This window comes from Callithrix jacchus, chromosome 10 (assembly GCF_049354715.1).
Source record: "Callithrix jacchus isolate 240 chromosome 10, calJac240_pri, whole genome shotgun sequence".
Lineage (NCBI taxonomy): Eukaryota > Metazoa > Chordata > Mammalia > Primates > Cebidae > Callithrix > Callithrix jacchus.
In genome coordinates, this window is record NC_133511.1 from 77,087,204 (window position 1) to 77,104,513 (window position 17,310).

The window sequence follows — 17,310 nt, forward strand, 5'->3', positions numbered from 1 at the left end:
AAGTCCTTCTTTGCACATCTTTCCTTTTTCCTCTTTCCTCCCCTCTTCCCACTCACTCCTTCACTCCTTAGTCCATACATCTATCCACACAGCGCCTGGTACATTTACTACGTTTCCTAATACTTTCCTTCTCGTTCCCCTCAGACAGTCTGAAACTTAAATTAGAATAGTGGGCCACCCTTAGAATGGGTAGAGTCCCTTTAGGGTTGATGAGCATCAGAGGAGGAGAAAAAGCAACAGCTTGCACTGTTTGAGCATTCACTCGATGACAAGCTTTCCGTGACTATTGCACTGAATTTTCGCAACTCTGAGAGGTCAGTACTTTTATTATGCTCTAAACTGAGGCTCGGAAAAGGTATCGTAGTGACACAGGCATAGAGCCAGCACTTAATCTCAGGCCTCCTGACTCCAAGGTCCACTCTACTGCCAGAAGGTACACAGTGTGGTTGAACAATTTGGTCGAAAGCGCTTTGTTTACATTAAATGGCTTCAAATCATGATTTTTTGTTTTTTGAGACAGAGTCTCAATTTGTCACCAGGCTGGAGTGCAGTGGCATGATCTCCACTCACTGCAACCTCTGCCTCCTGGGTTCAAGTGATTCTCCAGCCTCAGCCTCCCAAGTAGCTGAGACTGCAGGCGTGTGCCACCATGCCGGCTAATTTTTGTATTTTTAGTAGAGACAGGGTTTTACCATGTTGGCCAGGATGGTCTCGATCTCTTGACCTCACGATTCACCCATCTTGGCCTCACAAAGCAAATCATTATTTGATTAAAAAGGAATATTTCCACTTTTATCATTTATATGTAATGTTGACACATGATGAGCTTTTTCTAATTCATTTTTAACTGAGATAATTTACATATCAGAAATTCATCCTTTTAAAATCTACGACTGAGTGGTTTTTAGTATATTCATAAAGCTGTGTATCCATCACTGTTATATAATTTTAGAACATTTCATCACCCGCAAAAGAAACCTGTACACCTTAGCAGTCATCCCCTCTTCTTCCCTTCCCTACTCCCTGGCAGTCACCAGTCTACTTGCTGTCTCTATGGATTTGCTTATTCTGGACATTTCGTGTAAATGGAATCTTTCAGTATGTGGTCTTTTGTGTCACTTCTTTTACTCTGCGTGGTGTTTCAAGGTTTGTCCAAGTTGTAGCATGTATCAGCATGTCATTCCTTTTCATGGCTAATATTCCACTGCACACCATAGCCTGGCTAGCGGCCCCCAAAGATATCCACATCCTTGTCCCTGGAACCTGTGACTGATAGAGGGCAAAAGGAACCTAACCTTGCACGTGTGATCAAGTAAGAGTTTTGAGACGGGAAGATTTGTCTGGAGTATTCAAGATGGGCCCTAATGTAATCACAAGTATAAGAAAAAGGCAGACGGAGATCTGACTACAGAAGAGGAGAAGTCAATGTGATTAAAGAATCAGAATTGGATGGATGCGCTTCAAAGATGAAGGAAGAGGCACCAGTCAAGAAATGCAGACAGTCTCTAGAAGCTGAAAAAGGCAAGGAAACAGAATCTCCCCTCTGAGCCTCCAGAATATACAAGCCCTGCTGACACTTTGCCTCAAGCCAGTGAAACCAGTGGAAGACTTCTGACCTTTAGAACTGTAAGAGAGTAAATCTGTGTTGTCACCGTTTCTCCTAATTTGCTAGTGTTAACAGGGGATGAGTAATAGGGACATCCCACATTTTGTTTATCCATCCATCCACGGATGGACTTTTGGATTGCTTCCATTGTTGGCTATTGTGAAGAATGCTGCTGTGAACATCATGTGCAAGTTTGCATGCAGATGTATGTTTTCCATTCTCTTGGGTATATATCTGTATATACAGGAGTGGAGTTACCAGGCAATATGGTAACTCTAACTTGATGAAGTCTGTTTGTTCTGCAGACTTTCCTGGCCTGGATTTCAAAGAGGGCAGGCTGATGTTTGGGCAGGACGAAGAGGTTTTAGTGCAGGAGCTTGGGGATGGTAGGCAGCCTTAAAGTTCCAAAGAGTTTTTCCGGAATTTAAGCTGCCATTTTACACATATGCAGCACTTTCAGCGTGCCAAAGAAATTGGGACTGCAATTACATTTTTTGTGTGTATTTGTTTGAAAATAGAAGCGGATATGCTCTTTCCTAAAGCTGATGCTGAAACAGTGTAGATATGAGTAATTTGGTAAAAATAAACTGATAGGAATTTCAAAGGACAGTCACAACAGAACCTGGTAAGGGGAGTGTTCATCAAATGGATTCAGACATAACAAATATGGCCTGAGTAATTCATGTGAGCTAGAGCCAGGCCCTGGAAGGGGCCCTTTCATATAAGTTTTTTAATTTAATTCTTGCTAGAATCTTATTAGGAAAACATCGCTTTCTTCCATGTGTTCAAACTGAGGATGTCATGGTGGCTATGGAGTGTTTGCTGATGTCACAGAGCTGCTATGAGTTAGAGTCAGAATTCAAACCACATCTGTCTGAATGGGAATTACTTTTATTTCATGAGAAAGGAGAGCATTTTTTTCAAGATATTTGTTTGGGTTTATTTGTACGTATACTGAGAAGTCTCTGGAAATTACTTTGTCAAAAGCATCTCTGGTTCAGTTTTTAGTGGGAAGTCCTTGTAAATGAAATGAGGTAGAGACAAAAAGTCTTATACCTCTCCATAGAAACTAGGAGGACAGAGGCATGAAGTGTCTCATGGTGGTTTTCGCTTTGTGGGTTTGTATTTTTGTTTCTTGAGCTCCTGCTACCTGCCAGACTTCTTACTTGGTCCACACAGCGCCCTGCTGAGGTAGTTATGATGCTCTCCACTTTACAGATTAGGGTTAAGATATTTGGAAAGGTTGTGACCCTAAAATGACATGACTAGTAAATATTAGAGCCAGGATCTGAGTGAGCCTAGGTTGTCTGATTCGAAGTCCCTTGTTATTTTCACCACATAATCAGGTCCCTTTTTGGTTTGGAATCTAAGACACGGGAAGACCTAGAATTCTTCTTTCTGGAAAACGTTAGGTAATGTTGGGTAATATACATGGTGAGAGATCCAAGTGACCATCTCAGAAGCCTGTGTTGGGAGGCAGGATCTAGACGCACCAGGCTGGGATGGACTTGAGAAGCTCATCTGGTCCAATAGTGAAGCTCAGGTCCAGGGAAGGAGCACAGCCAGGGGATTTGGAAAGAACATGAGGCTGGGACCAAATCCTGCTTGACCACTTACTCCACCACTTACTGGAGACTTGGGCAAGCGGTTCAATCAGAGATCTAGTTTTCCCATTTAAAATGGGGGTAAGCAAGGCCCTGTGGAAATAAGAAAGAAAAGAAAGTGATCCAGCAGTAGAGATTCGGCAGGCCCTGGCTTTCCCAGCCACACATTTCTAGAGAGTGAAGCAGAGTGTCACCTCCTGGCCTAGGCATCCTCAGAGGCCGTTCTGAGGCTTAGGAGGGTGCTCAGCTGCTGGCATTCTCCTTCCAGTCACTGCTGAGGGTTGGGTCTCCACTGGTCAGTCACTCACCCTCTAGATCACTGACAGCAGGGCCTTCGGGGAAAGGACATTTGGGCAAAGAGCTTTGCAGGATCTGGAAATTCAGCTCAGCATTTCCTCTGCCTGCAACCCCAGGAGACTTGAGTCACAAAGATACTGCAGTCCCACTGGAGGCTGCTTCCTTGTTGCTAAGCGACCAAATATTTGCTATTAAGTTCCTGTTGATGAAACTAATTGCAAAGGTTAATTGTCCTCTGAGATGAAAAATGCTCCAGGAATGTATTTAGGAGTTGTTCTCTGTGAACTTCTGAGAGAACATGATTTCCTGAAAAAGCCTCTTTTTCAGATGACGATGGCATCAGCACTTTGTTCTTCCTGCTTTGTTCATCCCTTAGTATGGACGTTTTTCAAACTTAGTTAGCAAAGGAACTTTTTGTTCAAAGGAACTCCTGTATAGAACCTCACTCAGTGTATGGGGAGAGATCATGAATAGCTAACCTGGAGGGATGGGGTGGAGTCCAGAACCCCACCCACTCACAGCCCCGCCCACTCATAGCCCACCCACTTGCAGCCCCGCCCACTGGAAGCCCCTTCATTCACTGGCTTAAGGGTAGTGCTTGTTGCTTCCTTTATTAGACTGTGGGGTCTCCTGAGAGGTAAAACTGCTTGGTCTACCTTGTGCATAGTATCCAGCATAAAGCTGGATGCAGGGCAAATAAACAGCTAATGCATTTCAAATAAGTGACACCCCATTTGTCATGAAACCAGCCAGGTCAGGTGGATACAGTTAAAACACTTTGATTCAAAGATCCTGGTGAATCTGACCATTATGTGTGCCTTGGGGTTGCTCTTCTGAAGAAATGTCTTTGTGGTGTTCTCTGTACTTCCTGAACTTGAACGTTGGCATGCCTTGCTAGGTTGAGGAAGTTTTCCTGGATAATATTCTGAAGAGTGTTTTCCAAAACAATTGGTTCATTGTCCCTGTCACATTCAGGTCCACCAATCAAACGTAGATTTGGTCTTTTCACATAATCCCATATTTCTTGGAGGCTTTGTTCATTTCTTTTCCTTTTTTTCTCTAATCTTGCCTTCTCACTTTATTTCAATGAGTTGATCTTCAATCTTTGATATCCTTTCTTCTGCTTGACTGATTTGGCTATTGAAACTTGTGTATGCTTCGCGAAGTTCTCGTGCTGTGTTTTTCAGCTCCAGCAAGTCGTTTATGTTCTTTTCTACCCTGGTTATTCTAGTTAGCATTTCATCTAACATTTTTTCAAGGTTCTTAGTTTCCTTGCATTGGGTTAGAACATGCTCCTTTAGTTCAAAGAAGTTTGATCAAAAAATCGAGTTTCAACACTCTTCCAGTGGCTGGTTATGGGTCCCTGGGGAAGCAGGTCAGGAACATAAGAAAAGAGGAAACAATGGGTTTCCATCTCACCTCCAGAATTTAACTTGCTCTGTGCCTTGGGCAGGTGTCTACAGCCCCAGGAGGCTCAGTTTCCTCATCTGTACATGGGGATGATAAAGCCTACCTTGCTTCTTAGAGCAAAGTACACAGCACAGTCCCTGGCACAGAGAAGGAGCTCAGTCAATGGTAGCTATTTTCTGCATTGTTATTTTCCAGCAAGAGGCTGAACTGGTTACTGGAACATCCTGGCTCAGGCAGAAAGGCAAATTCTGATTCAATGCATCAGAGACTCCAAGGAAAGGCATAGCACCAAGGCTGGAGTGAGGAAACAGTGGGCAAAAAAGGAGGTGAGAAAGGCCCTCTGAACCATCTCTAGCAACTTTTCAATTTCACAAGTAAGGATTTAAGAGGGATTTTCTTCTAAGGAGATGATGGTCCTCTGTTTTAGGAGGCTGTGAGAGGTGCTGGGGTAATAATATGGAGAGCTGATACTGGTTCTATCTCAGAGTCACCTGTGGGGACCCTTATATAGTTGGCAGCATCACTGAGCTGAGAGGCTTCTAAATCTGGCTGGAGCTCAAAACCCTGACACCTGGGCCCCTGAGGCAGTTGTTCCTTGAGAAGTGGCATCCATTCAAGTCTGCTTGATGTTCACTCATTTCTTCACTTGGCACATTTATTTATTTATTTATTTTGAGACAGAATCTTGCTCTTGTTGCCCAGGCTGGAGTGCAATGGCACAATCTCAGCTCACTGCAACCTTTGCCTCTCAGGTTCAAGCAGATTTTCCTGCCTCAGCTTCCCAAGTAGCTGGGATTACAGGTGCCTGCCACCATGCCTGGCTAATTTTTTGTACTTTTAATCTCAAAGTCTAATGCAGGGGTTGGCAGACTTTGTCTCCAAAGGGCCAGATATCAATATTTTTTAGCTTTGTGAGACATATGGTCTGTTGCAATAACTCAGCTCTGCCATTGTAGCATTAAATGGCCATGGCTGTGTTCCAAATAAATTTTCCTTAAAAATAAAGTTTGGTTCAAAGGCTGTAGTTTGTCAATTACTGGTCTAATGGGAAGAAGAAAATAATAAAGTTCATTACAGTTCAGTTCAGTAAGCAGCATCATGGAGATGTTACACAGCGTGGCAGGGACCCGGATGAGGGAAACAATATTTCTTGCTTGAAAAACTTCCTGGAGAAATCAGCTGGGTGCCTTTGGGAAAGTCATTTTCTGTATCTCAGTTTCTTTGTCTATAAAAAGGACATATTAATATTATAGAGATGATGGCATAAATCTGAAGATTTATGCACTTAACATACTGTCTGGGTTATAGTTATAGCCAACTCAAATGTTAGTAACAGTAATACTGCTTGTTTCTAAGGGATTTCTATTATATGCTAGGCACTCTTTCATGCATTGTACATTTACAGATTCTGGGCTCCACTGTTTACCTCTGGTAGGGGAACCTAAGTTAGCTGGATCTGGCAGAGGAAGAGTGATGCCCAGACCCTGTTACCGTGACACCCAAGGGGTCATTTCAAACCTGTCTGCCATGCCATGACCCTCTATACCTTGCTATAAAGGATCCCTCTCTCTCTTGCACGTGTGTGTGCTTGCACATATACACCCCCCCCCACACACACACACCCTCATCTTAACTGGAGCCAGAAGGCTCCTGCAAAGTAGGTACTTAGTGTCAGGCGAAGTGCTGGGCTTTACAACTTACGTTTTCTCACAAACAGATGGGCATTTCTGCTTTGTTTTATAATTGAGGAAAGAATCGTCTGTGAGATCAAGTAATTAACTTGCCCACGGTCACAGAGCATGTAAAAGGCACAGCTGAAATTTCAACAAAAACAGTCTCATATGAAGTCCCGTGTTTCTTATCATAACAAGCTTCACCATCCTCCATCATTTCTCCTCTTACCTTTCATTACTAGCTACCCCCAAGGAATAATGAAAAAAGTACATGAAATGTTATAAGGGTGGGCACCAATATCCTTATCATTTTTGAGCCATCTTTTAATTTTCATGCTGTACCCACAATGGGGGCAAATGAGCCAACTCTGTTAAGAAACAAAGCCATGAGCACGTGGGCTAAGGATGCCCATGTCTGCTTCAGGACCGATGGCCTCCCAGGGATAGGACAATCTGATTTGCAATCCATGCTTTTAGCAGCTCATTGCATCTCTTAACTATGCTGCTTCAGACAAAGTTACTCAAAGTACAATTCCTGGAAGTCTGACACAACTTGTCAGAGCAGCAGGGCTGCTCTTACTAGAAATCTTCCTGGATCTCCAGATGGGGTTCAGTACAACAACAGTCATGAACCTTGGACCCCATGGCTTCCATGTAGAGCTTGTGCTTGAAATTGGGGTGTGTTAGTCCAGGTAAGGCTGTAAAAAACAGGTTTAACTCTGTCTGGTTCTGTCTGGCATCAGAAATGTAAGCCCTATGAAGAGTGCCTCAACCCTGGCCCAAGATCAAAATTCAGAGCACCAGACTCCAGGGTAGAGGCCCATGTCCAAGAATATCTCTGCCGAGGTCATAATGAAAATAATAATAGCAATAGAAGCAACTAAGATCCTGTGACTTCAACACCCCTTGGGCACTGCTTCTCAGCATCACCCTTCTCTTATTGCAGCAGCTATTGCAATGACCAGTTCTGTATGGGTGTCTTAGTCCATTTCATGCTGCTATAGCAGAATACCCAAGACTGGGTAATTTATACGAAACAGAAGATATTGGTTCACAGTTGAGCAGGCTGGAAAGCCCAAAATCAAAGTGCCAGCATCTTGTGAGGGCCTTCTTGCTGGCATCACATGGCAGGAAGTAAGGGGATGAGACTGATCGAGAGGGGGCTGAACTCACCCTTGTATAATGGTATCAATGGCACCCATGAGAGTGGAGCCCATGTAGCCTAATAGCCTCTTAATAATGTTACAATGGCAATTACATTTCAACATGTGTTTTGGAAGGGACAAACATCCATAGCAATTGGCTTTAATGAATTTTACCCAGGTACAACTTAATAGTTTCTCACCTGAGATGTGTTCATGCACTGCTTGCCTCCCACCCTAGGACATCTCTGTTGATGCCATTGTAAAACCCCACTCTGTATCATACAAGCGGAACAAAGAAGTGCAAGAATGTTAACATCCCTTACAATACTGGCCAATGAAAGATAAAAGCCATTGATTCTTTCCTCATTCTCTCCTGTGATAGTCCTGAAAATCAGCTTGGTGGGTCAAGAGCTCTCAGAGATGACACCACGATTAAGCATTATGAGTTCACCTCTGTTAGTTATAGCCAGAATTTGGTGGCTACTGTGTGCTCAGGCTGGAGAGCGTCTGGGCATGGGTGAGGCTAGTCCCTGGATTAGGGAATTTCTAGGACAAGAAGTCTCTACCAACATGTTGATGGCATCAGTTTCAATAGTGTAGATAAGTGGGATTAGGTTAAGCTGGGATCCAAGGTAAATTGCTTCAGTTCCAAAAACATATTGGCCTATATTCTCTGCTTTCTGAAAATGTTGTCTATTAACTTTCATGTAAAATCAACTGTGAACAGAACATGACATAATCGTGCTACCTTCCTGCTCTGCTACTTTTTGCTGATCCCAGAGGTGAACTGTTTAGCTAGCTAGTCAAGAGCTTTCTAGACCAATGGCTAGTAGAAGATCAGATCCAAAAGGTGTACTTTTGGATACTCTTATATCAGCCCTTGAGCAAAAACTCCCACACAGCCTCTGAAATCCCAGGCCTTATCAAATCAGCACAGAATCTCAGGTGTGATAACATTCATCTTGACTATGACTTTCATCCTGAGCCTGGACTTCATCGCTTGTGTTCAGAGAGGTGCTACATGCTAACATATGAATAACCAAGGAGTGCTCTAATCTAGGGTTTCTTTCTGCCTGTGCTGACTGCAGGTCCCTCTTCTCCCAACTTTAGCTAGCAATGATTCTACCAAGTAGTTGCAAAGGGGGTGTGGCGGAGACAGTGCTAGTGTGGGAACACAAGAATATTGGACACTGCTTGGAGATGGAGGAATCTGACCCATGCCGGGCTGTGTTCAGCACTGAGATCTGGGATTATTTGTCACTCGAGTTTAGGTCACTAACACGTATGCACACATACACATGTATGCACACCTGTACACCTATATGGTCATTCTTCAGGATGGGGATTGGTTCCAGGACCTCCCAAGGGTAGCAAGATCCACAGATGCTCAAGTCTCTGTACGAAGATGGCACAGTATTTGTGTATAACCTATGCATATCCTCCCGTCTACTTTATATCATCTCAAGATTCTTAGACTACCCAATACAGTGTAAATGCTATGTATATAGTTATACTGTATTGTTTAGGGAATAATGAGAAGAAAAAGTCTTTACATGTTCAGTATAGATGCAGCCATTGATTTTTTAAAAAATATTTTTGACCAAGCACAGTGGCTCACATAAGTAATCCCAACACTTTCGGAGGCCAAAGCAGAAGGATCACTTGAGGCCAGGAATTTAAGACCAGCCTGAGCAACATAGCGAGACCCCCATCTCTATTGAAGTATATATGTAATATATATATAAAAGAAAAACGTTTTTGACCCAGGGCTGGTTGAATCCACAGATGAGGAATCCACAGATACGGAGAGCTGACTGTACATATATACATCTATTTGTATGCATATATGCACATATATACCTATATGTGTATATGTGTTTATCAGCAGTAAAGAGGGTAGAAAACTATTCTCAAGCACAGCACGCCAGGCACTGCCTCACCTCAGGGCCTTTGCACATGCTGCTCTCTGTGCCTGAACACTCTGTCTGGCTTGCTACCTTTTTTTCTTCAGGTTGTTGCTCAGATGTCATGTAAAGTATGTCATGGTTGTCAGGGATGTATTCCTTGACCACCCTGTAAAATTGTGTTCCCCATCCCTATTCCCTTTCCCTACTTTATATAATTCCACAACACTTCTAACATGCTATATAAATATGTATATGAATTCTAACATGCTACACACACACACACACACACACACACACACACACACATATACATCTATAGACTTACTTGTTAGTTCATTGTCTGTTTCCCCTAAACAACATACAAACTCCAAGACAACAGGGATGTTCATTTATGTGGTTTCCTCCTCCATCCCTGCACCATAAGCAATGCCTGGCACATGGTAGATGCTCAATAGATATTTGTTAAATGAATATTCATGAACCCCTTTTACAGGGAGAGTCCCAGAGCAGGTAGTTAGACTCAGTGCTAATGAGTGACAAGAAAGATTTCAGTCCTAGGAATTTCTGCTTCAAAGCATTGCTGTTTTCTGCTCTGACACTAGGCTTCCAACATGTACAGAGTAGCCATGGGGTTGTTATAATGGATGATGCAACCCTGAGGAGAATATTTGCTGACACCAGGCACAGATGAGCTGACTGTCCCAGTGGCTGTGCTCTATTTGCAGTGTTTCTCTTCTGCCTACAAAGGCATTTACATTGTCAGCAATATCCATGGTCTTCAAAATTGTTTCACTTCTCTGTGGATCAAACACCTTCAGCTTCTTATCTGCAAATATTGCCTTTGAGGTTTTAAAGCTGAGCTTAAATTCTGCCAGGCTGGAGGGTACGTGGGCCAGGTGTTCCATGACCTTGTTGACAGTAGTCACACACACTTCTCATTGGCCAGTTGATGGTGCCCCCTTTTCCCACATGGCTCCTGCCCCAGAGGAGAGAACCTGTGATGAGCTACTCCCATTTATCTGATGAGGAGTCCAACTGCCACATTCACCTTCTCTTGGAGCCATAAAGCTTTCCACAGTAGGGATGGAGTCTTGCCTTAATTCAGTGGGGGCTTTAAATAATATTGATGGCTGAATCACATGCCTGAAAATTCTGGTTAAATTGGTATGGGTGTCATTATTTTAAAAATACCCTTGTGATTGTAAGTGTGTAACGTGGGTTGAGAATGCCGCTTAGATTGTCTCTAGAATCTCTCAAAAAAAGTCACATCTCATTCTTGAATTTTCCTGCTTCCTCACCCCACATCCTACTAGTACCTGAAGATGATAGCCTTAGTTTCATTGCAGAATTCTGATAACTCTTTTCCAGCTGGCTTTCTTGCTGCAAACAATAGTAAATCTGGAGAGAAGCAGGTTCTTTCCACTTATCGTGTGTGCCTCAGTTTTCTCATCATGAGTTCCAGGAGACCCAAGTTTACATTGAATTGCCACTGGCAGCTACTTCCTTAAACGGTGGCTGAAGGGTTTCCCATGATAAGCCTTTTTCCATTACTCCATTCTGCACATGCAGAAACTGAGGACACTGTATTGTCACATGCCCGGCCTTGTGTGGCTGTCCTGGCCTGGTGCCGTTGAGGGCAGGAATTGTGTCATTTTGTTTACTTTTGTATCTCTAGGACACAGGAGACTGTGTGGCTTTAGTAGATGCTCTATAAGTACTTCTTGCATAAGTGAATGAATGCATAACTAATGAATGAATCCCAGTGTGGCACAATGGTGGGAATCCAGTAGGGGGCGCTCAAAAATCCATATGGCAGTTAGATGGCAATTTGAAGGGGATAATGTTGCCAGCAAGGTATGCTGAGGCCTCAGCACTAAGAATAATTGGACTGGGAATTTGCATTAGGGGCCAATATAGGGACAGACATTGGGGCTAAAGAAGGTCTCTGGCATAGGAGCTTGTGGAAAGGATCTGGGGTTTCATGGCTCCAAGACGTAGCTGAAGTCTGGCTGTGGTCAGGAGCACATATCCTGAGGGTGTGAGAGAAGGCTTCATTTGGAGCCTTTAGTGGTTTGGGGCTGAGGTGGGGGAGTTGATCAGGGACCTGCAATAAGGCTGGCTTTGGAGTGAGGAATCCATGGGCCCAGCAGCTAAGAGCTGCTGCCATGGAAGCAGGGCAGATGCTGTAATGAAAAAGACATATAGTCCATTTAGGGGACAGCTAGTTAGAGAAGAAATTGCTCTGGAAGTAGAGTGTTTCTGAGGTAGATGCAGAATCTACACGCTTTAACTATAGATCATATCATGTTTTCAAACACATTTTTCTGCATTGACAATTTCACTTATTCTGCAGATAGTGCCTTATTCAAGAGCCATAATTCCTGACAAGGAGACTCGGATGGTGTCATTTGGGTTCCCAAATTGGGTTTGTGTATTGCAGCTAAATGGCCATCTCTTAGTTTCAGAGAGATAACATTTGAAAATACACCATCCGCACCACCACGGTGACAGATGAGAAGCCCCCAATCTGGTAGGGCCGTCCCTAGGCAGTGCTGGCTGCACATGCACACCTGGTAGGCCCTGTTTACACCTCCAGCAATGTAATCTTGTGTATGGCCTTCTGCTCTGGGGATGGCAGGTGAGTGCCCGTGTCAGCTGGTGTGCTGAGGACCCAGGCAGAAAGAGTCCAGAATGTGAGGGTCACATCTTATATCTAGGACAGCTGCCTCCAATGTTCCCCAAACCAGAACAAAGGGCAGAAGCACTGAGATACCCGCTGACACCAAGGCCAACCTTCCAGGGATCTTGGCTATCTGTGTGGGGGCAGGGCACCTGCAAAGATGAGGAGCCTGGATGAATCAGGCTTTGTAAGGTCACAAGAGGAGGCAGGCACAGACAAGCTGCAGGGCAAGGTTATACTTGGAAGTATGGAGTAGCTTGGAATATCTCCCCAGCTGATAGACATTCCCTCTGTATCCCAAGGTTTCTGAGACTAGACTGAGCCACCGGATTCCTAGAGAACCCGTAGCTCAATGTTGTTAGGCAGAGGACCTTTTTTTTTTTGTTTGTAATGATATTGTTAAATGGGACTCCACCTACTTTCTTGGAAGAACCAAGGTTGAAATCTATAGGTGCTGTATATCTGCACATTCCTAAATGGGACCAATGGTTCCATTCTTGCAGGACACCACTCCAGCACTACTAGTCTGCAGTAGCAGGAGATACAAGTTCTTTGGGGCTGTAAATTGCTAACATAGAGGCAAAGTACTGTGACTTTTCTCTTCCTTTTGGGAGAGGAGAGAAGGGGTGTTCTATACTCTGCTCCCAGTCAATTGAATGGGTCTCCAGAAAAACAGTGGGGCCCTAGGAAAGGGGTGACTGCTGTCTCACACCCTGAGTGGATTCCTGCTAGGACATTGGGGCACCAGAGCCACCCGTATTCACAGGAGAAGGGAGGCTGGAGTGGAGGGAGATGGTAGGCAGGGAGGAGATAGAAGAGACTCAGCTCCTGCTCCCCTGTTTGGTGTGCGAAATAGGTGGAGGCCCCGTGGGTCAAAAGGATCCTGAAAGGCAGCTTGGCTGGTACTACCTTCCCAGCACCTCACCCAAGAGATTGTGGGGTGTGTCACTGCAGGCAGGAGAGGGGAGGGACCAAACTTGGTCACATGCCTGCCTCTCAGAGGGCGGTGCCTCCAAGAAGGTTACACAGCAGTTGAGTTGTCAAGAGACACCCCTTCCCCAGTGCTTCTCCCAGCCCTAACTCACTGGGAAAGGAGGTATCCTGGGCCAGGGGGCATGTCTGAGCTAGGGGAGGGGAAGAATATGAGATGAATGTTTTAAACTAGACTCCATAACACTGGATTAAACAAAAATTATATCCCAAAGTGACCAGATTGCTCTAGTTTCTGCCCAAGAGGCTTTGAAGAGATTGGAACAGGAGATACAAAAGGTTGAAGGCAATGGTTGGAGAAAAATACAACACTTTCTCTAAATTAAGACCGTTTTCTATATTGGTTCTGTATGGGAGGTTTCCTACCATGATCAGGAGGAAACTCTGGAACAAGAAAAGGGCTCTGTTTGCATCTGGCCCAGGAGCCGTTGTCTTCTGCTCATGCACTTTCAATCCACTGTGACCAGAGCTACAGGCTGCCTTCACTGAAAACAGCCCTGACGCAGGGCCTCTTAGGAAGGAAAGCCCTGGCTCAGGCCCTTCATTTCAGAAGGGACACAGAGGCAGCCACAAGACTCCTTGGGCTGCCTGTTCAGCACAGCACACAGGCAGAGGCAGACAGCATCTGCATAGACTCTAGTACACACAGGAAGGAGAGGTCAGGCAGACCCAGGGAAGACTGCAGAGGGAGGCTTGCCTTAGATACAGAGGGTAGCAAATGGGCTTCCAGATGCCCTCTAGAAAAATGTGTCCAGATTAGCCAGGCATGGTGGAGCATGCCTGTAGTCCCAGCTGCTTGGGAGGCTGAGGCAGGGAAATCACTTGAACCAGGAGGTGGAGGTTGCAGTGAGCCGAGATCGTGCCACTGCCTGGTGACAGAGCAAAACACTGTCTCAAAATATGTGTCCAGAACTGGGGCTGAGATTAGGCAAAAATGATGAGATTCTGGAGCCTTGGTCATGGACCCAGCTTTCTCCCTGCCCCTTACCTCCTGCCAGCTTCCTTCTAATCAGGAGCAATAATAGCCTTCAAGGACAAGGGCCTGTGGGCTTGTGTTTGGGGATGTAAGAACAGAGGAGAGTGCATGCACCACTCTGCAGCTGGGCTTCCAGGAGGGGCACCCAGCTTATAGAGGGGTGTGCAGAGCCCCTCAGGTCTGAGATTCCTGGCCTGGGACTGGTTGCGGCTGTGAGTGGCACAGTCAGGTGCCCCTTGACCCTGGAATAACCACCGTGATCTGATGATGACGATAACAATTTTAACTATGGAGTGCTGGGTACTAATAATCAGGCCTCTCTGCCAAGGCTCCTACAGTTATTTCCATTTCGTAGATGAAGAAGACCCTCAGAGAGGCTGCAACATGGTACAAGTCCCGAGCCCATGCTCTCTTCCTTCTTTTTCTTTTTGTTTACCTCTTTCTCACTCTCTCATCCTCCTTACCCATATTACCCCACCCATCTTCCCTGAAACCTTGATTAGCAACCCGGAGTAGATCCTTCTACATTTTCTCCATACATATAGTCCACTCCATCAGAAAGCAGCTAGACAGTATAGACATCTTGCTTTTCTTGCTCACCATATCTCACAGAAATTCTCCAACTGACCTCATGAAGCCCCTCCAAATCGATGAGACTGCTATTTTCAGAGGTTGTCTAATATTTCATGGTAGGGCTTTATCATAAATTCTTCCTCATCTCTCCATGGTAGGTAGTCACTTTGTTTCCTTTTCCTTTTCTTTTGCCACTACAAATAATGCAGCAATAAATACTGTTATATTTGTCTCAGTTGACCAGAATTCTTATCTCTAGAGAATAGGTTTCCAAATTTGACGTTTTGGGTAGTTTTACATGAAACAGATATTGCCAAATTGATTTCCAAAAAGGCTGTGTCAGTTTGCATTTCCACCAGCAATGCATGAGTGTGTGTACCTTTTTCCCACATCTGTACCAGCCATTACAGTGGCTCTGATTTTGTGAGTTTGGTAAGTGTGAAGTGGTATTTAATTGTTTATTTTGATTTTCAATTTCTTGACCATGAAGGAGTTCTAACATCATTTTATATATTTGCTGGAGTTTCATTCATCATCTGTTTTTTGCCTATTTATTTCCTTGTCCAGTTAATTTTGAGTTGCCTTTCTTCTTAAGTACATATATTTTATAGATATATTATTTTATGTGCTATGTGTATCATAAATACGTCTTTCCAAATCTATGTGGTTCTTTTTTTTTTGGTTTAGAGGTTTCAATTAGAATACTTTTTACCATATAAAAGTTACAAATTTTTGTGTTTCAAAAATTTCTTTTTTGTCTTAATGTCTTTTTTTCTTAAGAAGGTATACCCAACACCTAGATTCTGTATGTGGTCTCTAAGAACTCTCTTCTATGGCTTTTAGAATTATTGTTGTGTTTTACATAAAAGCATTTGACCCAGTTGGAAATTTATTTTTGTATAGAGCATAAGGGCTCAACTTATTTATTTTTCAAATTCACAGATAGTTGTGCCGTCTAATTGCCAGGGAGAGATGAGAAAGTCAACAAGAGCTGAGACCTGAATTCTCTTGCTGACGGTTCAAGAGAGAACTGGGGAAAAGAGGTGAAAGGTCATTCAGACACACGAGAGCCCTTGCCCGTGCCCCCACTGCCCTGCAAAGAGGTGCTTGGTCCAGGACTCAGAGATGAGTGAGGCAAGGGATTTCTCCACTGGAAGAGAAGGGGTCAGTAAGTACATTTCCAACCAAGGCTTCTAAAACTTGAGTGGGTTTCATTATGGCCTTTGTTTCCATGAAGACCAACATCGGAGATAGAAGATTATACAAGTGTCAGCTCAAACACATTTAGTTCTTCCTCCAATGGCAATTCTCAGCATGTCATAGAGACACTGGTTAACTCAGTAGGGTAACAAAATGGGTCACAGGAGCTCAGTCATGCTTAAAATTTCATGAAGATCCGTTAACTCTAATATGAGGAAACCACAGATGCTATTGGTATATTTTGGTGAGTTAAAAATAAGTAAGACCTTTTGTTCAGGCGATTAACCCTTGAGGCAGAATTTGTATTTTATTCCCCCCTCCCAACCCCTACAGGGGCTGCTGAATTAAATACCTCTAAACAAGGCTGTAAAGATATGAAACTTGTTTATTTTGGGGTATTGAACCCCTCAGCAAACTAGTTCTAATTGAACTTTTAGTGTGGGATGCCTCAAAGTAACAAAGGTTCATGGTGCTTTTTTTTTTTTTTTGGCAAAATAATAGAGGCCTTCTCTCTCTCTCCTTCCTGGGCTGCGCTCTGTTAGCAGTCATCCTAAGCCCTTTGTGACGCAACATCTTCTAGGGTGGTGTCAGAAGCTTCTGGCTTTATGTGCATTATGCCCTGTTCTCTCCCTTCCTACCCCTCCTCTGCAGAGCAGGCAGCCTTTCCTTACTGTGGGGCTGACCTGGAGACCATTCTGACTGGCAAACACCTACCAAGATTTTCTTACTGAATTAGTTTTGAATGCTTGAATTTCTCTTCTCTTACCATCATTTTTCTCCCAGGAAGCTTTTCAGTATTTTGTGTAAAAAGCCTTCTGTGTGCTGGCCCCACCATTCTAATAGATCGAATACAAATATGAGCTGCTAACGTGAATTGAATACATACTATATTTCAGGTACAGTACCGTGTTAAGAACTTTGTAGAATTTAATTGATTCAATTCTCAAAATAACCTCATCAGTCAAGGTGGTTTCTTTTTTTGTTTGTCTGTTTTTCGAGATGGAGTCTCACTTTTGCCCATGCAGTGACACTGTCTCTGCTCACTGCAACCTCCGCCTCCTGGGTTCCAGTGATTCTCCTGCCTCAGCCTCCCGAGTAGCTGGGACTACAGGCATGCACCACCATGCCTGGCTAATTTTTATATTTTTAGTAGAGACAGGGTTTTGCCATGTTGACCAGGCTGGTCTCAAACTCCTGACCTCAGGTGATCCGCCTGCCTCATTCTTTCAAAGAGCCCGTATTACAGGCG

The 17,310-nt window shown here is 44.0% G+C and overlaps 1 protein-coding gene across 2 annotated transcripts in view; it reads right to left on the reverse strand.

Moving 5' to 3' along the window:
- GALNT18 (polypeptide N-acetylgalactosaminyltransferase 18) overlaps nt 1-17,310 on the reverse strand; it is a 409,235-nt gene that overhangs the window by 19,010 nt on the left and 372,915 nt on the right. The gene's annotated exons all lie outside the window — the stretch shown is intronic.